The 25,390-nt window shown below is 32.2% G+C and overlaps 1 protein-coding gene and 1 long non-coding RNA gene across 2 annotated transcripts in view; both read right to left on the reverse strand.

Annotated features, from left to right (window-relative positions):
- Window positions 1-25,390, reverse strand: part of LOC133180692 (uncharacterized) — a 323,243-nt gene that overhangs the window by 184,298 nt on the left and 113,555 nt on the right. The window lies entirely within an intron of this gene.
- LOC133180776 (uncharacterized) lies at window positions 3,357-6,005 on the reverse strand. Its single transcript, XR_009720380.1, has 3 exons — window positions 5,858-6,005; window positions 3,755-3,848; window positions 3,357-3,385 (listed from the first exon to the last, which is right to left on the reverse strand). It is a non-coding gene; the product is annotated as an uncharacterized LOC133180776 (long non-coding RNA).

Raw genomic sequence — 25,390 nt, forward strand, 5'->3', positions numbered from 1 at the left:
CGCACACTCGGCAATTCATTGCCGTCAGCGACGTAAAAGCAGAGGGGAGGGGTAGCTTGGCCCCTCCTTTTTTCAAACTTAAAAGTTTTATTTTTAATTTACTGTGAAAGTGTTCATTAACCCCCCCCCCCCCCCCCCATACACACACTGTTTTGGTATGTATTTAAATGCGGTCACTTTATTGTAAAGAAATTTTTTGGAGGGTTCACAAAAGTTCAACCCACCAATAGGATTTTCGACTTTTTGAAGTAAACCTATTTCTCTTGCTTGTCAAAGATTTTCGGGTATTAAGTTGTATTTTCTGCCCCCCCCCCCCACTTTCAAAAACGATGTTACGTGCCTGGCCGTTAATTCTTTTAAATCTTTGTCATGACTGTTAATTTATTCTTCTCATTTCATTTGCTTTATTTTAATCTATATACAGATGTTGAAAGCCAATTTTTTATCTTTTAACTTTATCGGATATCCTTTGACAATTTTTTTTTCTATAGCATACAGATTTCATGCAGACATTGTCATGTATTTTCGACAATTTTTTGGAAAAATTGGTGTTTTTACGGGAAACGCATTCAAAATTTACTGAATGTAGTGATTTTATTGTATAATATCTTACAAGAGTGTTTATGTACTGAGTTTCCTGTGTGTGTCCTGGTAAAGCCATGTAGTGACTTGTCAACTTCCGGTGTGTGATTGAGCAAAATCACGTGACCAAATGTAGTGACTTTTAGGTGAAAAATCATTTTTTCATTATTTAAATTTTCATCTTTCTGAACCTCATTTGCATATACAAAGACCCATAGAATCACAGTTATGGTCTGTTTATCTTGTTAGCATTGCTGGAACATAGTGTAGTGACTTTCAGGTGTAAAACCTCGTGTAGTGAGAATTGCGGTTGTACACGTATGTGTGTGTGTGTGTGTGTGTGTGGGGAGGGGGGGTTAACATCCTTTATCACTGTAGCCAGTACATTGATAAATTTTGACATTTCACGGAAGTGTAATTAGTTTTTTTCTCATTTTTAATATTTTTAATGAACATTTTTGCTCATTAGCATTCATTTGATATCACAGAACTTTCACAATTAGAAGTTTCGATAAGTTTACATTTAAGTTTGAAGCGAGGCCTAGGGATTGTGTCGAAACTGGAAGACATGCTATTGATAAAGCACATACCCGTGGATACAGCATAAGTTTATCTTATATATATATATATATATATATATATATATATATATATATATATATATATATATATATATATATATATATATATATATATATATATATATATATATATATATATATATATATATATATATACCCTAAAACCTTGAAAATAAGCCGCGGCTTATTTTCAGTTTTGGAAAGAAAGTGGGGGCTTATTTTCAAAACCGTCTTATTTTCAAATCGCGGCTTATTATCAAAACAAAAAACCGGTAAGCGACGAGGGAATAATCACGACTTATTATCAAATTAATAAATAAGTTATAATCGATCGACTGTGAACTACAACATTTATATATTTACATTATTATGCGCCCGGCTATCATTCGGACATACTGTAGCATAGCCAATTTCTTGTTGTTTACCGCTTTATTTAAAACCTTAATAAATTATTGTTAGAACGTAAATTTTGTTAAAAATGTTAGATTTATAATCTGTTGTTAGTTAAATGATATTGGAAAGCGAGTTAAAATTAATTTTAGCTGCATATTCAAGCCGCCATATAACGATATTATTTATAGACGTTTACACATTCCTTTGCCACGTGCTTGCGTAATCATAATGCACATGTAGACACTCGGTTAAAAAAAATTATAATAAATTTTTATCAAAGCTAAATTTATTTTAATTTTAAATAACTTTTAATAAAATTTATTTCAATTCTCAATGTAAACACCCCTATATACGTCCCAATTAAAGCCATTGTTATGATTATCTCAACACCCTTATTATCAATGGCTTTGATTATTTTTATTGATGTAATTGAGGGATCGATTAATAACCTTCGTTCATAATAGTAATTTAAAAAAGGAAATATCAAGTCTGTTAAAACTTAATTGTTAAAATAGCTCGAGCTCTGTTGAAAATAAGATATATCTTCGAAGATGGCCGCGAAGAACAAAGTCATGATTATCGTTGCTAAAAAAAGATTTCTGTTCAAACTGAAATTCAACAGCCTCTCGTGCTTTGTTGAAATTAAAATCATTTCTGCGAGGATAAAGACGATATGTAATGAATTTCAAGATTTCCGTTAGCTAAAAAGAAAAAAAAATAATGCAATAATAACTCGTGCTTTGTTAAATAAAATCATTAATGTCATGGAATGTTTATAATAAAATAAAATAATTAAAATAACACTGTGTTCAATATCTTGCATGTAGAAAACGAAACACTTTCTAGTTTAAATTTTTTCTTAAATGGCATTAATTGTCATGACTGGCTTATTTTCAAAACGGGCTTATTTTCGAGTAAATTTCAATGCAAGAAATAGGTGGCTTATTTTCGAAACCGGCTTATTATTAAATCCGGCTTATTTTCAAGGTTTTAGGGTATATATATATATATATATATATATATATATATATATATATATATATAGTATACAAGTAAAATTGTAAATACAGTCAAACCTTATTATCTCGAACTAGATGGGCCTGAGAAAAACTTCGAGACATCCGAGCATTCAAGATATAAGGGGTAAAATACTTTAAGGATAAGTAGTTGAGACTTCCAAATCACTTCGACATATCAATGGTATTCGAGATATCAGTGTTCGAGATATCAAAGTTCAACTGTATATGATACCTATTTAAAATTTACTACATTACTACATAACATTTTAATAATTTGACACCTTTCCAGTTATTTATGAAATATGACTACTAGTCTAATGAGGCTTCAAAAAGTTATATTTTTATAAATTCTAGTATCTTGCTAGCAAGTTAAAGGGAGGACCTTTTGATTCTGAGGGCAGATTTTGGAAATAATCTGACCTAGAAGATGTTAATAAAATAAAAAAAATTCTTCTCCACTGGGAAGATTTTTTTTCTTTTGTCTAATTTATTCCAGTGAAAATAAAGTAATAATCTTGCTGTCACAATTTGTCTTTGGTGAGCTGGGAAATAAATATTTTGTCCTTATTGAAGGCCAGAAAATATACTACCCTCCCCTCCCCATCACCACCACCACCAGAATTGAATGCATAGTGAACCCATTTTTTTTTTTTATTTTAATAAAATTAATTCATTCCTACCTATTCCATTGGTTGCAACACAATAGAAATCTTTTAATGCATCTGGATCCATAGGAACATGCTGCTAAGAGTTGAATAAGTTGAGAGATTTTGACTTCTGACCTACATTGTTCATTTTCCTCCTTGATACCTGTACAAATAACAAATCAGTCACAAATATATTCAATTTACAAGGAAATTTTATAGATATTATTTGAATATGTACAATCAATGTCAATTAGTTATTACCGGTAGTAAGTAAAAAGCTTTAGCATTACAATGAAAAGTAAGTGCCAAATTCCAAAGCAACTCATGTTACATGTACAGCTTTTATGATTTCAATCAATGTTAGCAAAACATATCTGCTTTTATAATTTCACAGAACAGTTACATCATTTAAAGCAGTATAATTATTCATTTGCTAAAATTTATTTTAGTAGAGATCCAAAGCCATAGGTCTTGAAGTTAAATTGTTTCCAAATGATTGAATGGCAAAAGGATATTTAATGTTTAATCAGACCTTTGTTTGTCATAATGCCCAGCAATCTTCCATAATCTGTAATCTCACATTGTTTTGGGAATTATCTCTCTCTAAAACATCTTCCTTCCTTTATCTGAAATTGATATAATAATAAAAAGTGCTAATTATTATTTATTAAAATTTTCATACAATTCCAAAATTCTAAAAGAATTATGCAGCATATAAGCATCCATAACCAACAACAAAGACTAATAAATGAATGTGTAAAGTCACCACAGTGTTCAAGCTCACTCGGGAAAAGGAGTCATTTTGAAATAAGAATAAAATTGGTCAATTTGTTGTCTTAAAAAAAATTATGAACACTTTTTGATCAAGTCTTTTTTCCCCACATTACTTCATTTCTTAGGCTAAGTACAAAACCCATCATTTTTTAATAAGTCATATCTTGTATTGCACAGACATACATCATACTGAATTGTTTATCATTAAGTTTGTCACTTGGCTAGTGAAGTGGAATTTGATAGTTTGACTCTAGTAAACAAAAAGTAATTACCAGGGTTCGACACTAACTTTTTTACCTTGGTGGACCGCAGGTCCACTAGTCAAAAAATATTGGTGGACCTTCTCAAATTCTGGTGGACCTTTATAAATGTTTGAATTAATGAATGAATTCATTACACAAGGCTTGAAACCAACTTATGTAACCAGTCTCGTCAGACTAATAAAGTATAAGTTTAACCAGTCAACAGAAACAAATCAATTACTAGTAGTCAGGAGTTTTTAGCAATATTGTGAAACATATTTTCAATATTTAAAAAAAAGAACACAATCTACATCTTCAAACAATTTGTTATTTTAATATAATTTATTTACAATGGTAAAAACCTGCATTTATTTAGCTTCCAAAGGTAGACACAATTTATAATCCCAATAATTGAGTTGTTCATATAAACAAATGAATTTTTCATGTATCTATGGCTAGAATACTTTTTACAACGATGCAAAACTGACAAAAGTATATTTATTTATTTTTTTTTTTAATTATTATTTATTCAAATAAACTGCGATCATATGATTCTTTTATGTGATATAATGTATAGCAGAAAAAAACGGGAACTGCAGATAATGTATTCATGTTTGAGAACAATGTATAAATGCAGCTGTCAATCAACTCTCATTATCTCCAAACCTGGCCATCAGAAAGTCAGGCGTGAAGTGATTTCCTGTTACCCAGTGTATATTTTCACACCTTTCTGTGCATTAAACAAACAAAGGACAGACTGGCCAATTTGGCTCGAATTTTACATGCTTCTTTTTCAAGGTCCGTGTTGAATGTTCTTGCAGTCAATGTTATTGATATTGTAGTCATCAATATTACATGTAAAATATATATTTAGTTGCTTGATTCCCCTGATTACCCAAAATAAATTATACCCTATTTATTTCTTGTAAAATATAAGTATGGATGAATTAATCGTTGATTTACGGATGTCGATTTATAGAAAAAGTGGAATTACGGTTTTTTTTTTAAATATGGTGTTTAATTTTTAAGTGGACCAACGGTCCACCTAGTCCAGAACATTTGGTGGACCTTCCAATTTTTGGGTGGACTTGGGCCGCCGGTCCACCGTTAGTGTCGAACCCTGAATTACAATGTTTATCTTAGAAATGTCACTTCAGATTATATTATAATTCCATATTCATAAATGAAGGAAAATTTTGATCCCACTAAGAATTAAAAGACTTTAAAGCAACCCGAGAGGTAAATATTTTATGCAACTGTATATTTTCAAGTCTGAAAAACACAAGTACAAAATATGTGGCACCAAATATTATACTCAGAGCTCACTGATGTCATGCTAGATGTTTATTTTTCCCATCTGTTTGAATTTATGAGCGAGATATCTATATATATGTAACTGTATAGGAAAATTTGGCAGATTTTCTGCAATTTTAAATTAAAGCTTAAATTAAAAAGTTTAAACTGATGTGAATGATGTAAATCCCGGTTAGTAAGAAAATGAATGTCGATGATGCTATAATGATATTAATTACAACCAAAGAATAAGTATACAGCTGTATAAGGTGTGAAGTTATCATTCTGTTTGGTGCATGTTTATTCTGCTGTTTATTTTTACTAACCTGAAACCATGTAGTGCATCGTGATACTGTATTCAGAGGTGACATCGCTTGGGAAGTTGTTGCACGAAACCTAACAGCATCAATCTCTATATTTCTTGCCTAAATATAACCGTTTACTGGAATATATGCTGTGTTTTCCGTGCAAATGTATCGTTGCGTCCCTCTCTACCGACATGGTGTCGCAAAACGGTAAGGGTATGTCGTAAATGCTCCGAGGTCGGAAGAACAAGCAAAAAGCAAAAATTTATGAAAAACATGCAATATTAATTTAATTTGATTTTATTTCACAAGGAATTCGGTGTTTACGATCCTTTAGAATAGTTTAATAGCAAAACCAAACGCTCTACGTATGATCACGACATTGACCTGATCTTCAGCAGTTCGAGTTGCGCGGTAGGTTCAAAATCGTCAGGTTCACATATCCTTAAGACAATTGTACATGAAATGAGAAAGATAATCACAATCAAATACAGTTTTAATGTATAATGTATATGACAAAATTTACAATCTACATGCATATAATGGTGTGTTTTTTTTTCTTCAGGACAATCCTGCTAATTTGCAGCTGTATAAAATGCACTTCATCTCATCTGCTGCTGGAATAAATAATGAAAGATTTTCAAACCAGTGTCCAAAAGCCCCCTAGAGTCTGAAATGAAGGTGTTCTTTATTAAGGATATCAGTGTGTGGTGTATTTGTTTTCTGTGCATTGATGACATTTGTGAAACTGTTTGGTTACTTTATGACCATCTCTCTGAAAACTACTTTGACATTTGTAATTCAATTTGAGCGACGGACAAGCATACCAAATAATATGCATGTAAATCATTATACTATTGTAATAAGACATTGATAAACTTCAATTTAAACAAACTAGATGTACATATATCTTTGAGCTTGGCATTGAAATACTGTATACTTAACATGGATACTTTTCATGAATTTGTCTCATGATAATGAACATTCAATTGTTATACATTGTAAATATAAATTGTAGATAATATGTATTTGGTCCAATATATATAATTATATTCATATTCACTGAAAAAAAGAATTACCCTGAATAAATATTGTGAACTTGGTCAATTATTTTTATTCCTCAATTAGACACTGAATAACATTCAAGATCAAATGTCAAGGTCAAAAATAAGATTTACTTAAATTTGGGTTATAAATACTGTGGACTCTTATGCATGTTTTATGAGATCTAAGGAATATGTGTGAGCTGACTACAATAATTATTGCTGTCAACCTGTCTGACTATGAAGATTTAGGAAAATGTTTTCTGTTAAACAAAAATTGATTAAATTCTCACACATAATTTTTTTTGATTAAGATACACTTGTACGGCACTGAACTGACCATAAATTGAGAACAAACTGAAGCAAAATAAGAAATTTTAACATTTTGAATATCTTGATTATTATTTAGCAAACATGATGAAAATGTTGCATGTTTGTAAAATATTCACATACAAACAAATGATGAACTGAACATTTCAAACAAGAATAACTTTAATAATAAATATAAAACAAAATTTTTATCAAACATTCAGAATTGAATATAATACGACAATTTTAACTTATTTAATAAATGAAAGTCAACATATTCTAGATCTAAATTTTGCCTTGTCTGTTCTCGGTTTATGATCTTGTCATATCTTGAAGTTCTTATTTAGATTTACGTCAAAAGTAAAATCTAATATACAGCTGATATAGGTGCAGTTAGATCTACATGTTATTTCCGTGATGCCCAGTTAAGGGAAAAATAAAGTTTTGCATAAATTTTACATGAACAGATGAAACATACACTTGTTAAAACATCAAATAAATCCTACTTTTGTCATTATTTAGTATGTGTAGACATGATAGAGAAATTGTTTCTTAAATGGGTACGGTTATAATTCAGTGTACCTACCCGGCATGATAGATTTGGTATTCGTGGTCTGATTCTTTTTTTTTTTTTTTTTTTTTTTTTTTTAATTCATAGATTTTATTTGTGCTTTCACATATACAGACTATACAATATATTAGTTAACATTCAATACATACTTTCATTTCTACTGCCTGATACTTCATATTAAATATAATTTCTTTGTAGTAAATATATGTTGCATTTCAAAATCACATTAAAATTGTATATGACATATTAATATTGTACATTTTAATGAATATTCACTGTGAAAGCTTTATATACAGAGATAAAATTAAAGATAGGAAAAAGGGGGTGAAAGGGTGCAAAAAAGTGAGGTGGGGGGAACAGTATTAAGTATTTTAACATACTTGTACATTTATATATAAACTTGAGAAAAATAAATACATTATATATCACAAATAGTTTTCCAATATTTTTCATATTCTGAAAAATTTACAGTTTCTTAAAAGTAAAACTTTTTCGTGGTCTGATTCTTATAAAGAGTTTAAATTTTGTTCCTTTTGTCTACTTTATCATAACATTAGAAAAGTATCAGCAATCTTTATTGTTTCCCCCTTTTTCTCTCTCTAATTTTAACTCCATTTATTTTTCGTAGAGAACAAATTCAAAAAGAAATCACAAATACCTTGACGTCTCCCGATCATTGTTAGTATGTAAAATAAAACACAAATAAAGTTTAACTATATTTTTTCTTCAATTCTTCCGAAGTTCCAATTTCTTCATATGTTCGCTAGATCAATACTTGCCTAGTTTTATTACAATCCTTTTGTTTACATTTTAACTGGTTACTCGCAAATTAATTCGTGAGAAGTGTAGGAAATTAATGGATGTCGATCTCGATTATTTTATCTCCATTGAAATTTATTACATTTGAATTAATTTCATAACTATAACTGAATTTTATTTGATGGTCATTTTATAATTTTTTTTTTTCGTTTTGTCAAATTAACTCTTTAATATTAAAAAAAATGAGCGCAGCAGGATAGGATAGGATAGGATTAGACTGAAATCACAGGACAGGATTGTGGATGCAGGATTCACGATAGGATAGGATAGGATCTCTTTTGTCAACTTCCGGCTAAACCGGAAGTAACTATAAATGACGTATTTCTGCAGATATCAACATAAAATCAAATGATTGAATTCAACCAAGGCTTTTGACCCAATTTTCTGTCGATTGGGGTCACTTCCGGTCAAACCGGAAGTAGTTTTGATTTGCTTTATTTAACGAAAATCAGCATAAAAATCATAAAAAAAACTAGCTACAAATCGACATAATTTTTGGTCTGGAGGCCTTCTTTTTAACGAATACTTTACTTTCATTTATCCATCTTACAAGCAGTGCTTTTGAAAATCGGACGGAAGACCTACTCGTTGCTTTGCAACGAGCTTTGCTCTAGTTAAGGTCTTCTGCCTTCACGAAAGACCTTATAGTGATTCTACTGTTTCTTATTAGGTCTTCCGTTTTCAAAGTAAGACCTATAGTGATTTTACTGTTTCTTCTTCTTCATTTTCATTTTTATTTTTTTGACCTTTTCAAATCGCGATATCTCAAAAACTACTCATTCATTTTCAGCCAAATTTTCAGGAATGATGTGTTATCTCATGCCATTTTGAAATATTGAAAAAATTTGGAAAAATTCACTTCCGGTCGGGAATTATTACGATTTTTCACCTTTTCCACTAAAAATCTGGTCCATGAATGTTCTCAGAAACTGTTAAAGGTAGGAGTCTGAAACTTTCAGGTATGATAGAATTTGGTTTGAAGATGTGTGATGGAAAATTTCGTGTGTCGTCGTCACTTGCGGTCGTCACAGGAAGTGATTTAAAAAGGGTAATTTTTTAAAATTTTTTGTTTTTCATTATTGTTTTATGATACTGATAGGCTAAATAAAGAGTCTAACAAGAATGCTAAATATGTAGTTTGTTTAAAAATTGATTAACCCATTCTCTAAATATTTATCATTTTTCAATTTAAGCCATGATGTTTGATAGCGTAATGGTTAGCATGTTGAATTTTCACGTGGGCGATCAGGATTCCATCCAAAGAATGTCCGAATTTTTTCTCACTTTTTGGGGCTCAAATATAAGAGCAGCGGTGTTTGACGGCACAATATCAGCGTGTCTTTTTACTCCCTCAAAAAGAGTTTGCAGTTGAATTTTGCACTAATTAATGTGCATAGATGCAATTGTGATATGACAAAACGAGGAAAACATGTTGGTACAAATGTATATGTAGCTAGATACCTATGCAATTGTATCATACATTGAAGAGTTGCCGAAGTATTTTGAAAGTAGATTTTGTTACTTTCTCATGTTGATTGAATAACATATAGCAATTTCAAATCAGAGAAAAATAAACTATTAAAAAAGTATTTTTTTTTTATTTTAGTAGGACAATATTCCTTTATAGATGCAAGTTACTGAACAGATTCCTTGAGCGTCATTTGGCGAGACGTGTTTTGTTGCGAATCAGTTCAGTCTTTTCATTAATGTGTTACTAATTGGAATAATCCACTTTGGGGGTAAAGAGGAATATACAATGTGTAAGAAAACTTAACGCTGCATTTATGTTACTTGTCCGTATACGGTATGTTATATGTACAGTGTAATAAATATACATTCTTAGGCTAGAAAAATCAGGCTTTAGCAACATATTTTTTTTAACTTTCATTGAAGCTATCACGTACACTTATTCAATTGAAGACACATTCCAAAGAAATGGCGCGAAGATTTACTCGTGACGTTTGGCGCGAAATAATTATCTTGACACGCCTTTCACAAATGGTCTGATGCAGTAGTGTAGAAGTACAGAAAAAGATTACACGGACATTTCTGAATTTGGAATTGCATAGAATAGAAAGTTGAATGCATAAAGAATAAAGGAAGTAAACACAATAGTTTTTTTTTTTTTTAGTTTTTATCAGTAACAGATTATTTTCTCTGCTATCAAGTATTTGTTAAAACTCAAGTAACAAATCCGATGTAAATCTACTAGTGCTTGCACAAAATTTAGCTGGCTAGTTTTCATCCTATAATTCCACACTATAAGAAAAAAAGATTAACCTGCTTGACACTCGTTACTTCAGGGAATGAGTGCAAGGTAAACATCGATGAGGGCTGGTACATTGTGTTAGTGTAGTAGTTTCAATATCAATATCAAAGAACGAGGTTCACTTAGGGCCTTTTTTGTCCCTGTGAATTTCAGAAAAACTGAAACTGCTTGGTTTTAGTTGACAGTGCATTAAATATCATTTAGACCTTTAATGACAGCATATCTATCAAAAATGACGTAATTTTCTGGCTAGCCAATGCATTATGACGTCATGAAATGCGTCATTTTCCTCATATCGTGAAAAATTCTACAAAACGGCCAATTTTTAAAGCTATTTTTCGATATTTAATATAGAGCGTAACCTCTGATCTTAAGTTTCCAACTATAAAATGATAGAACTATTTTTGAGGATTACAAAACCTGTTTTATTTTTTAAGATCAGAGGGTGTGCTCATATTATTTCTCTTCTGTGAAAGTACTCAAATATACTTATTTTCACTAACATTCAAGAACCTTGCAATTTCATGAGCTTAAAAATAATTTACAAATTTTTTCTTCGGATGTCATTGATAATTTTAGCATTCATTTCCTTTGATATGATTAATTATTTTGCTACCACGCATTCTTCTACATTTTTGCATGTGGAATTAATTTCAATTTTATTTAGAATTAATTATTTTTTCTTGGAATTTAGCGGGGTTTTTTTTATTATAGCCTTTTAATATTTCTGAATCTAAGGACAATCCATAGTGTGCAAGTCCTTCTAGGACACAACGAGTTACATGTACCCCATACGATGCATATTTCACTTATCCCTTGAGAAGAAGGTAAACATGACCTATTTACACCCATCTTACTAAGCATTCAAAGGCAACATTTCTCAATATTTTGAATTGTAATATTAATTCTTTTCCCAACACACTCTCATTCCGTTCTATGCCCTAAAACCAGCCCAATCCACCCGTATCCATCATTAGACATATATAAGAGGAAAAAAACTATGTTTTTAAATGCCACTACTTGCGTGGTGCGTGGCACTACTTGCGTGGTACGCAATTTTTACTACCTCCAAGATATTACAAAGCATAAATTCTATATCAGTAGTATTCTTGGGGGGGGGGGGAATTTACCCCGTAAAGTCTTGCTATCTTAAAGATGGTTGCTTTTGCTTTGAAATACTGTATATAAACTGTATCATTGTCATTTTTAAGAGGTAAAAAAACTTAAAGAATGTTGCCATCTTATAGATGTTTGCGATTGAAAAATACTGCATCAGTGATTTTCTTTGGGGGGAAATTTACCCCGTTAAGTCTTGTTATCATCAAGATGGTTGTCTTTGCTTTCTACAGTGTATATAAACTGAATCAATGTCATTTTTGAGAGGAAATCTACCCTGTAGAGTTCTGGGATTTTCAAAGTGTAATGTTCGCTTTTTATAAGAGTAGTGAATACTGTATCAGTGATACCTTCTTTCTAAAAGATTGGTGATTTTGCTTTCAATTAATATATGGAAACTGTATTGATGTCATTTTTGAGAGGCAGTTTGCCCTGAAGATTTTTGCAATCTTTAAGATGTCGTGAATCATAAAAACTATATCAATTATTTTCTTTGGGGGGAAATTTACCCCGTTAAGTCTTGCTATCTAAGCGATGGGTGTTTTTGCTTTTAATTACTGTATATAAACTGTATCAATATCATCGCTTGGAGGAAATTTTCCCTGTAGAATTCTACGATTTCCATTGAGTAATGTTCGCTTTTTCTACGTATAAGATAAACTGTATCAATAATTATTTTAAGAGAATATTTACCCTGTAGATTTTTGTTACCGCCAAGATCTTGTGAAGCATAAATTCTCTATGAGTGATATTCTTTGGGGGAAATTTACCCCGTAAAATCTTGCTATCTAAAATATGGGTGTTTTTGCTTTAAAATACCGTGTATAATCTGTATCAATATCATTTTTGAGAGAAAAATTACTCTGTAGATTGTTGCCATCTTCACGATATTTGCGAATCATAAATACTGTATTAGTGATTTCCATTGGGGGAAATTTATCACGTCAAGTCTTGCTATCATCAAGATTGTTGCATTTGGTTTCAAACACTTTATATAAACTAAATCAATGTCATTTTTGAGAGGAAATTTACCCTGTAGAGTTCTGCAATTTTTAAAGTGTAATGCTTGCTTTTATAAGAGTAGTGAATACTGTATCAGTGAAATTCTTTGGGGGGAAATTTACCCCGTAAGGTCTTGCTATCTAAAAGATGGTTGCTTTTGTTTTGAATTACTGTAGGTACATTGTTTCAATGTCATTTTTGAGAGGAAATTTACCCTGTAGGTTTTTGCTATCTTTAAGATGTGAATCAGTGATTTTCTTTTGGGGAAATTTACCCCGTAAAGTCTTGCTAAATTGTCAATAGTTCCTCCAAATATTTACATTTCAGTTTATTTGTGACACTAGATCGTGTTTTCATTAGAAAAATGCTGATTTTTCGCAATCTTATGAATAAAATTCTTATAAAACTGTGTTTTTTGTTAGATTTTGTCAATTTCTGAGGGCAAAATGCCTAAAACAGAAAAAAAAAAGATTTTCTGTTTTGATTTTGGAATGCATTATTTTATTGAAAATATTAGACGTAAAAATATCTATATTTAATTTACAGAAAACTCTCTCTCTCTCTGGAAAAATAAAGGGGGGTCTGTGACGGTACATATTGTTGTTTTGTACATATTGTCGTCGGCGACAATATGTACCTACCCTCACTGCACATATTGTCGTCCATCGGTACATATTGTCGCCGGTGACAATTTGTACCGAGACAAGCCTTATTTTACTCCTGTATAATGGACGACAAAATGTACAGTAAAGCACCAGCATATATTGTCGTCGGCGACAATATGTACAGTAAAGGTCTGCATATATTGTCGTCGATATATTATTTTGACGAATATTTATAATTACTTGAGAATGAAAGAGAGATTGACAAACACACACACGCACGGAGGGAGACAGACAGCATTACTCGCAATACTGTAGGGAGAAAACTTTTTGGTCAGAAAATTGTGTCCAGGATCACTGTGACATATCAAGATACCGTAATTCTTGAGATATCTAATAAATCAGCTATTCTTTTTTTCTTGTAATATATACTTGGAGATTGAATACAGGTATGTTTTTTTGTTCAGTAGTAATGATTATTTAGAAATTATTTTTTGCGTTATTCTTATATACGACCATGTGCCGATATAATATTATAAGTATAATTTATTGTTAATAATAATATAAGAATCACGCAAAAAAAAAAAAAAAAAAAAAAAAAAAAAAAAAAAAAAAAAAAAAAAAAATTTAGATCACCTCAACTCGAAGTTCAAGTGAGCTTTACTGATCACGTTTGTCTGACCGTCAGTCTGTCTGTAAACTATTCATAATTTCAGCTTCTTCTCAAGAACTACTGGGTCAATTCCAACCAAACATGCCACATTTGCATCCGTGGATAGAGGGGATTCAAGTTTGTTCAAATGAAGGGACATGGCTTCTTTCAAGGGAAATAGTTAAGAATAGGTGAAAATTTAGTGACTTCTGAAAATCTACTCAACAACCACTGTGTCAGAAAAGTTGAAACTTGTGTGAAAGCTTCATTAAAAAGTGTAGATTCAGTTTTATTCAGTTCATGTCCGTCGACAGATACAATAGATGATCTAAGTTTTTCATAGAATATTTAGAAAAAAAAATATTTTAAAATCTTCTTTTCAAGAACTACTGGGTCAGAAGAGATTATACTTATGTGAAACCTTCATAGGGTACGTTCAATTGTGAGGTGCTGGCACAAAAAAGATCCCTCACTGCTCAATGATCCTAAGTGCCAAGTATAGGTAAAAATTTGCAGCCCTCCACCGGCAAGTGGTGACGTCTTTATATGAATGAAAAATTCTCGAGAGGGACATTTTAACAATAAACAAACAAAAACAAAATAAATGTTGTTCAAGTCATGACCCCAGGGGTAATGTGGGGCCACAATGGGTGATCAAAGTTTTACATAGGAATATATATACAGAAAATCTTGAAAAATCTTCTCAAACACCAAAGACAGATGTAGCACCCCCCCCCCCCCACTTCCCCGTTTGCTTGGTGGTTTGATTTTTTTTTGGCTTTGGTAAATTCTGTTTGTTTAACTTGTATATACTTAGTCCACAGGTAAAATTTCATAATTAAATAATCAACTTAACATACGACGATATGCGCAGTGAGGGAAGGTAAACATTGTCGCCGGCGACAATATTAACAGGACGACAAAATGTACCCTCACAATTATGCTGCATGAAATAGCATACGAGACACGTCAGTGTGGTTCACACATCAATAACATTCACAAAACTACCAAAAAACTACAAAAGACATCTATAAACAACAATATCTGTGGGCCGACAATATGTACAGTGAGGGTGAGGCACATAATGTCGCCAGCGACAATATATACATAAGTAACTTTTCAGTCGGGGACAATATGTACCGATGGACGACAATATGTGCAGTGAGGATAGGTACATATTTTCGCCAACGACAATATGTACAAAACGACAATATGTACCGTCACTGGGTCCAACCCCGGACCCCCCTCTGGATCGGCCAATGGAGTTTAATTGAACCTTATTATACCTGCACCCTTAAGCCTCTTTTAATTCTGTGCTTAATTTTAAAGACATTACAATTGGAATAAATACCTATATCAACGTTTCATATTAAAGCCATGATATTTAAGGTCTCTCGGCTTCCTTCGGAAGACCTTACTTTTTTTTTTCTGTTTCCTATTAAGATCTTGCGTCTTCAGCGGAAGACCTTCATGTTATTCTTAGGTTTCTTTTTCACTTTTATTATTATTTTCGTTTTTTTTTTCTTATTAATTTTGTGCACGCGACTTCTCCAAAACGGCTCAATGGATTTGAAATCACAGGATTTTACCAAAATCAACAGCTTAAAAACTTACGACTTTTCAACTTTATACACAACCATTCCCCACGATAAATTAAAGTCCAGGCTTTTTGATATCATTGACAGCTGCTTTTTCAATAAAAATGAAACTCGTAAATTTACTTACCTTGTCATTGGTCATTTGCAAAATTATTTTGTTAAAAAAACATTCTGATTGCACACACAAGTACTCTGAAGTTGACATTAAAAAGATGCCTGAGTTTCTGATTGACAATATTTATGTGGTTTTTGGAGACCAGGTCTTCCAACAATCTATTGAAATTCCCATGGGTACCAATTGCGCCCCGTTATTAGCAGACTTTTTTTTGTATTCATATGAAGCAGAATTTGTCCAAAATCTTGTACGTGAAAAGAAGAAAACACTTGCTGTGGCCTTCAACTCGACATTTAGATATATCGACGACGTATTGTCAATTAACATTGGCTATTTTCATTCTTATGTCGATACGATATATCCTTGTGAGCTTGAGATAAAAGATGCTACAGAGTCTGACACATCTGTTTCATATTTGGATATTTTACTTGAAAAAGACGTTAATGGTAATCTAACAACCAAGCTTTATGATAAACGTGATGACTTTAACTTTTCAATCGTCAACTTCCCTTACTTATGCAGCAATATATCTTCATCACCTGCATACGGGGTATATATCTCTCAGTTGATTTGATACGCAAGAGCATGCTCTACGTATGTACAATTTCTAAAACGAGGTAAATTATTGACAAACAAGTTGATGAAACAAGAATATTAGCTGTCTCGTTTAAAGTCATCATTTCGTAAGTTCTATGGTCGATACAATGACCTTGTCAGCAAATACAATTTATCATTAGGTCAAATGCTGACTGACATTTTTCATACAAATTGTTAGGCCATTATTTACACACTGAATTGTCGACGGATTTTTCCGTTATTTCCCGATCATGACAAGGAGCACACGGCGGGTGTGACCGGTCGGCAGGGGATGCTCACTCCTCCATGGCACCTGAACCCACCTCTGATGTTTGGAGGTCCGTGTTTGCTCTGCTACTATTTTGTATTGTTTGATGGACTTTTGATCCTGAATACTGTTCGTTATCTTCATATATTTCATTCGTATGAAACTTTCAGGACTTCTGTAACATCACCCGTACCTTATGCGTTTTTTTTTCTCCGTTTTGTTGACGTCACTTCCGTTCCAGAGATAACGTCGGTTTTCTGATTTTTAGGGTCATCTTGTTCACGATTTTTCTCAACAACGGCTTCAGAGAGAAACTTGAAACTTTCAGGTAGGGTAAAGCTGTGCGAAAGGTATTTGAATTTTTTTCTGGAAATGGCGCATACGCCGAAAGAATTTCAAAACTTTCAAGTTTTTCTATAATATCTCTTTACCTGTAGATAATTTTTTAAAAACATCTTGAACAAAATCTATGCAATACTGCTAGTGTGGTAGATGTACTTAGTTGTACTTTTATTTTATTTTAATTAATGCTATATATTTTATTTCAGGAATTTCATTTATTCATTCATCCATACTTTTATATAAGCGCTGCGCTTGCATTACTAATATATTGTTATTTGTTTATATGTTTAAAATCATAAACATCCCTATTTAAATAATTGTTTAACCCAAAGACTATGGGTTAAGGTAGATATATGTATTAGTTTATTTATGAATAAGGGTGTTGTCTAGTTTCATACATTCTATTGGTCATTTGGCATTGTTTGGTCAGAGATGTCCATTCAGGCGGGAAACCTCTGTTTTATCATTCCATTCAGAGATACTGTCTGCGAAGGGGTGTGACGGTACATATTGTAGTTCTGTACATATTGTAGTCGGCGACAATATGTACCTACCCTCACTGCACATAATGTCATCCATCGGTACATATTGTCGCCGGTTGAAAAGTTACACGTGTATATAAATTGATTTTGTCTGATTTTGATCTGAATAAAACTGAGTCTGCACTTCACATAAGTTTCAACTTTTCTGACACATTTTCTTGAAAAGATTTTTAAAAGATGTCACTAATTTTTCACTAATTCTTAACTACTCCCCTTGAAAGAGGACATGCCCTTCATTTGAACAAACTTGAATCGCCTTTATCCACGGATGCTTTGTGGCAAGTTTGGTTGAAATTGACCCAGTAGTTCTTGAGAAGGAGCTGAAATTTTGAAGAGTTTACAGACAAAGGGACGGTCAGACAAAATGTGATCAGAAAAGCTCACTTGAACTCCGCATTACACAGGAAGTCTGTCTTTCAATTGGTTTGGTAATTAGGGTCAACATTACGCGTTTCTGGCCTAACTTTAAGTGAAACTACTGTTAATAATTTATATGCATACGTAAAAATGTCAACCCCAATACCAATTTTATCGGCACATGATTGTATACTAGAATAATGGAAAAAAAATAAATTCCAAATTATCATTACTACTGAACAAAAATACTAATATATGTATTCAATCTCCATGTATATATTACGAGAAAAAAGAATAGGCTGATTTATCAGATTTCTCAAGAATTACGCTATCTTGACATAGTGATGTACATCAATCCTGGACACAAATTACTGACCAAAAAGTTTTTCACCTACAGTATTGCGAGTAATGCTGGCTGTCTCCATCCGTGCTTGTGTGTGTGTTTTTCAATCTATCTTTCTTTTTTCAAGTAAATATTCGTCAGAACAATTTATCGACGAAAATATATGCCGACATTGACTGTAGATATTGTCGCCGACGACAATATGTGCTGGTGCTTGACTGCACATTTTGTCGTCCATTATGCAGGAGAAAAATAAGGCTCGTCTCGCCGGCGACAATATGTACCGATGGACGACAATATGTGCAGTGAGGGTAGGTACATATTGTCACCGACGACATTATGTACAAAACGACAATATGTACCGTCACAAGGGTGTAGTTAGAGTTCTGTGTCTGAGTATTAAAATTTGATATTTTGGAGTACATTAAACTACCATAAACTGTAAGTAATCCTTTTATAAAACCCATCTAATGATCATAAACTAAAATTAAAGATAATGAATGAAAATAAAGTATTTTAATTTTAAACTTGCTTAATGAGTATGAATGTGCTAGAGTGAAAGTTCTAATGTTATTAAAGTTAAGATTGATAATGTAAAGTAGGAGCAAGTTATGTTTTAATCTAATCCGTGTATATCTTTGGAATTAAGATCTAGGTTTGAATTATTATGATTTTATAATTTATTAATCTATTAGGTCATCATGTAATTACTCTTAAATTCATCCTGATTGAGAGAATAAAGTGTAATCACTCAGTTCCATACACTGGTATGTTAAACTCGTATTTTTAAAGTTTTGTAAATATTTCAGTATAGAGAAATATTATTTATATAATTAATTCAGTAAAAGTTTCAAAGAGTTATCGCCCTTTAAATACGTTTGTATGAAGTGTAAAGTAATGGCCTAAATGAATGTTTTATGTGTTTAAATTGTGATCCTTCTGTGCTGTAAAGTGAATGAGCTTGTTTATTTGTTGTCTTTGTATCTATATGCTGTTATTGTTATTTTAGGGTTAATTAAAACATTTATTACATCTATAAATTCAACAGTTTGAAATCAAAGTCTATCTATTCGGAATCCAACCCTATGTATTGTGATTGACGTTGACGTCGATAAAGAAGGTTAGATATTTTCATATCTAAAATTTACTTAGAACGCTAATGTTTATATGGCAGCAAATTTAAATGTACACACACACACACACCAACCCACCCACCCACACACAAATACACATTGATGTATGTATCTATTTTATAGTCCAGACGCTGTCTGTAACCCCTCATATGATTTCATCAAATCCTCACTGCTTTACCTTTTGTTTTAATACATGTGGGCATGTGATTTCACCAAAACTTAATCTTTTGACTGAAATAAAAAATGCAAAAATTCAACAATACACTACATGTATCTAGCATACTGTAAACATGATATTGATTGCTATATTCTTCAACTAACATGAAAAGCTATTAGAACTAGGTCCTTGATGTCAGAATCTGTTGATGGAAAATTTCACTAATGTCGATCATTTAAATTGCAGAAGAAATTTGGAAACAGTTTAATAAAAGTTTGAATTATTTCTGTGATAATTAAGACTGCAGGATTAGTTTGTTTGCTTGTTTAATACCCCTTCAATTTTTTTTTAAAATCATATTCTGATGCCACCATTTGCTAGTGGAGGCCTGCAAATTAAGACCTGTCTTTGGCACTTACCACCTTTAGCAGTGAAGGATCTTTTTTCATGCAAGATCCTACTTTGACACAGAACCTCGGTTCATACAGTCTCATCCAAAGAACTAGTCTCCACATCCCGCAGTTTGATTCGAACCTGCGACGTAAGGATTAGCTTCTTACTATGCTACTCTAGAGCAAACGCTGTAACCATTGCAACATGTGGACGACGACTGCAGGATTGGAGCAACACTTTAAAGTTTACTTAAAAATCCCTTGGAGAATTTTTCATTCCACCAATGCTCATGGGAGACTGCAAATTTATGCCCTATTCACAAAATCTGAATTAAATATTTGATTTGCAGTAAATTAATGCAAAGTAAAATAATGTGGATTAAACTGATGCGAATCAAATAACATTCAAGCAACAGCTAATGTGAATTAAGAAAACTAAGGTACATTACATTTTGTAACATATATATTAAGGCTATCATGATGTCAAGTGCAAATTATGTCACCCTTTACAGAGCAGATGTACATTTGACATAATGTCATAGTGTCTGTACACGTATTTTTGGAAATTTTAAATATGGGAATTAAACTCTCCGTGTAAAGGGGCATTAGATCATTACTCAGAAGTCCATAGACAGAGAAATCTTTTTCGTGTTACATGAGACCTCGATGTCTGTGTTCAAACTTATGTTTTTATGTTTGAATTAAAAATTACAGTAAAGTGCACTAATAACCAATACAGTAAACACGCTTATAACGAAGTGCCAGGGACGGGCAATTTTGCTTCGTTATAAGCGTAATTCGTTATATCCGTAAAGTGTTCAATATATTTTAAAGTGAAGGGGAATGAAAATCACTTCGCTATAAGCGTCAATTCATTATAAGTGTGTCCGCTCTAAACATGTATTTACTGTACATTTATAATCTATTCATGTTTACTGTCAAGTGATTTTAATTAATTTTTTTTGTAAACTTAAAGGATATATTATGACAAGATAGACATAACAAAACAAAATCATCTGTCCTGGGCATTTGATTAGAAGCATGTTTTGCACTCAACGCATGTTTTATAATTTTTTTTATAATTTATATGTTCCATACTATTAATAAGAGTTTTATATTTTAAAAGTTTCATAAAGAGTTAAAGAGTTTTATATTTTGTTCAAATAATGTCTAAAAAAAAAACAAAAAACAAACAAACAAACAAACAAACAAGTGATGTTTAACTCATCTGAACCATAAGCTCAAGTTGTTTTGTGATCAAGGTTGTTCAGTTAATATATATCTTTTGCCAAGTTTTTGGGTTTTTTTATGTTCAGCTTTCTCTGCAGGAGCACATGAACAACTTTTATCACAAATTCCATTTAGCATCTTTGCTTTAAAAACATTCTTGTCTGTTTTTTTAAAAGAGAAAAAGTTGTGAATATTTTTTTTTTGAAAATACCATTAGGTTGGATTAATTAGCTTATATACATGATCCCAGACAGACAAGTCAAGAAAAAGCTTTATTACTGAGTGTCAACAATCATGGCTTAATTACTATGTCAGGTTGTGATAATAAAAAAGTAAATGTAAGCTGAGTGGAGGAGTGTAATAGAAGGATGGGGCATTTTAAGGGATCTCGTGTACAATTTTAGATGGATGAACCGCAGCACAGTCCTTTCTTGTAAGGAAATAATAAACAGTAATCAAGCTCAAAAGTCCATTAAAAGTAAGCATCCCCTGATGATTGTTACTTATACTTTTAAAATCTTCTCCAGAACAGAAAAGTCATGATTAGTCATTTTCATATGGAAGCATTCTCAGATAGTGAATATTCAAGTTTATCCAGATAATAACCCCAGGGGGTTGGGCTAGGTCACAATGGGTTAACAAAGTTTTCCATAGTATAAAATAAGAAAAATCTTTAAAAAATCTTTTCCTTAACAATACTAATAACCAAGCCATGATTAGTCATACTTAAAAAGAATCATCATCAGATAGCATAGATTTAAGTTTGTTCAAATCATGATCCCCAGGGGTAGTGAGGGGCCACAATGGGTAATCCGACTTTAACAAGGGAATGCATATCTTATAAAACATCTACTAAAGGACAGCAGATCATAATTAGTCATATTGATATAGATGCATCCCCAGGTAGTGTAGATTCTAATTTGTTCAAACCATGACCCCTTGGAGTTAGGTCAGGTCACAACAAGTGATCAAAGTTATAAATCAGCATATATAAGAAAACATTTTTAAATTTTTTTTTTCAAAAACAGCGAATCCCTGATTAGTCAAATTAATAGAGAAGCATCCACAGGAAGTGTATATTCAATTTTGTTCAAGTCGTGACCCTGAGGGTAAGGTAGGGTCACAATGGGTAATCAAAGTTATGTATACTAGGAAAACAGGGCAAATCTTGAAAATCTTATTCTTAGGAAAAGCAAAGCCATGTTCCGTCATATAAATACAGAAGCATCCTCAGGAATTGGAGATTCAATTTTTGTTCAAATCGTGACCCACCCTGAGGGTAAAGGCGGGTGGATGGGTATCACAATGGGTGATCAAAGTTATGCATAATAGGAAAATAGAGGACAAATCTTGAAAAATCATCTCAAGAAAGAAAAGCCATGTTTAGTCATATTTATATAGAAACATCCCCAATAAATGAACTTGTCTTTGGGTTATATATTACACTTTTTTTTGCATCCGTTACTTTCAGTTGACACTTGTACTGTTTTTTTTTAAAAATTTATTGATTGAACTTTGAATGAAGGCAAAAAGAACTGTGCAACAAAAACAGTCAATTTGAAGTACTTCTTATTAAAACCAGAAGTAGTCAAAAACTGCTTTTTCCTAGCCAAAGTGCCCAGGTGTGTAATGTGGCCCATGGGCTTTGTTTTAAAAAAATCTTTCAGTTCTATTTTTTGTCTTATTTTTATGATCTAAATGATCATTTTTTCCTCGCCTTTTCTGTAAAACAGCTCAAGACATAATCAAGACATAATCTTTGTTTTTAAAATTGAAATTTGAACTATTTGTAAAGGCATGTAGAACAATGCAACAAAGTCCATGTGAATCCGAAGTAGTGTAAAATGAAGCTTTTTCTCTTAAATCATAAGAAATAATTATCAATGATTTGTAAATGAGGTTTAAGGTTTTGTTCTAGACTTTGAAACTTCTGTTTTCAACATTAAAGTGCAGAAATGTTTGGATCGAGATTGAGTTGGTCAGGAAATGGATTTTGTGTGTATTTTTGGCAATTTGCCAAATTTTATTTCTTTAGAATGAAATCTCATTAAATACACTACTTTCGACATCCGTCGTCAGTCAGAAGACCTACTCGTTGCTTTGAACGAGCTTTGCTCTAGCTTTTTAAATTATTATTACGGCTTAATTTAGCAGTTAGTCTAAAATAACGATGAAAATTTTACTTTTCAAGAAAAAAAAAATCTAATCACATTTACATGTATATTCAATAAATCTAGAAATTTTCTTTAGATTTCGGTTAGAAACACATTCGTATGGTAAAGGAATTGCTGTCCTTTCTAAAGGACAGCAACATATTGGTAGCATAGGCGGACGTTTACCTCGCTCCCCTCCTAAAAATGGGGGTCTATTGTGTTGGAGAAGAATGGAGAGAACAATAGGAAAGACAATGCAGTGACCCTGACCTAGTTATGCTTACTGTGAATGAGCAAGGGTATTTAAATCTTGATTAAATGGAGTGCAGGACACTTACACGTATGAATAAACACCGGTATTTAAACGTCAAAGTGGGGCGAGCAAGAGAAAGGCGACGAGTACTCTATATATAATATAAAGAAATGATGAGATTGCTCGCGCGCACCGCCGCTGGCCGGAACACATGGACTCCGGAGACTGAAGAAAATTTTTCCTCTTCCATGACATATATTGAGAATCTTAACTAAATCTACTCATGTGCAACAATCACAAAAGTGTGAATTTAATGAATTGAAATTAAAATCAAACTAGTACTATTATTTAAAGAAACAGCCTGTAGCAGATTCTTTGATTTAAATGAGTAATGACAAATGAACAAGAAAAAAATGAAATTAAAATCATCTATTATCTTTGCCTTGGTGGCCTCCTAAAAAAGAATCGTGGTATAAAATGAGAATATCTTCTCGCAGCTCGTGTGGTACGACCAGTTTCTTTAGAAGCCTATCAAGACCCTTTGGGTAATAGTAATGCTATAATATGCCCTCATCAATTGCATAATCCTGGGCCTCGAGTATTATTCTCCTGTCAAATCTACCTCTGTTTGGAAATTCCTTTTCTTCCATAAACCTTATAATGTCTTAAAAATCAGGATCATTTCTGTAATAGTCTTTTTGTTCTTCCTTTGAAACCGCTTTACTTTCATTTACACATGCAAACGGGTCAAAATCTTTGTAAATAGTTCCTGTCTGAACTTGAACGTTTTTCGTTGGCACTCTTTCTAGATCTTGTGTTGAGGCAAACACGTTACACATATAACGATAATCTGTCAATTCAATTATAGTTTAGTGATGAAATTACATATATAAAAGTCACCTAGTTTGCCTACAGCATGGCACAATTTCAATGAGAGTTCATATAACCCCCCCCCCCCTTAAAAAAAATCGAGCATAATAATTGGAACAAATTAAATCTATTTGAAAAAAATAAGCATCTAATCGGGTTGGATTATATTTTCACATCGACTTAAAATTATTGTAATGCGTTGCAAAAAGTACAAAGTTTTTAAGTGTATGAATCTCAATTTATATGGTTAAGGGTAGCACAATAAACATAAATACTCATACCTCGTAAAAGGAAATGTCTTTGTAGATCACTAAATTAACAGATATCAGCTTTCCCCTCAGTACGATATTAATCCAAAGCGAACACAAAGAGAACCCGGGGTTCACTTTTGGGGTTTGCTCTGGCGTTAGGTTGTGTCTGGTCGGTACTGTAGTTTGGAGAGTAGCCAGTTGTGTCGTTCTGTGCTACCTACTGTTTTATATGGATGCGAACTGTGGAACAATTTAAAGCAAACGGATTTACACCTCCTAAATAAAGTTCAGCATTTTGTGATAAAAGATATACAGGATCTTAAAATTTCTACCAGATCAGATATGTGCGAAAGTATGCTTGGGGTACATTCCATTATCTCAGAAATAGACAAGCGAAAACTATTATTCTTTGGGAAACTGTGTAAATTAGACATTAACACTCTAACAAAAAGCATCTTCTTATCAAGATAATATGACTTCTTACAGAACTACAAGAAACGTTTTTTTTCTGATTTTCTGAAGGATTTGTTCGAAATATTGATGAAATATAATTTAATACAGTACCTACAGCTGTTTACTGAAAACGGACAA

The sequence above is a fragment of the Saccostrea echinata genome, unplaced genomic scaffold, assembly GCF_033153115.1.
Source record: "Saccostrea echinata isolate AGI-Se365-2 ecotype Australia unplaced genomic scaffold, CSIRO_AGI_Sech_v1 ptg000007l, whole genome shotgun sequence".
Lineage (NCBI taxonomy): Eukaryota > Metazoa > Mollusca > Bivalvia > Ostreida > Ostreidae > Saccostrea > Saccostrea echinata.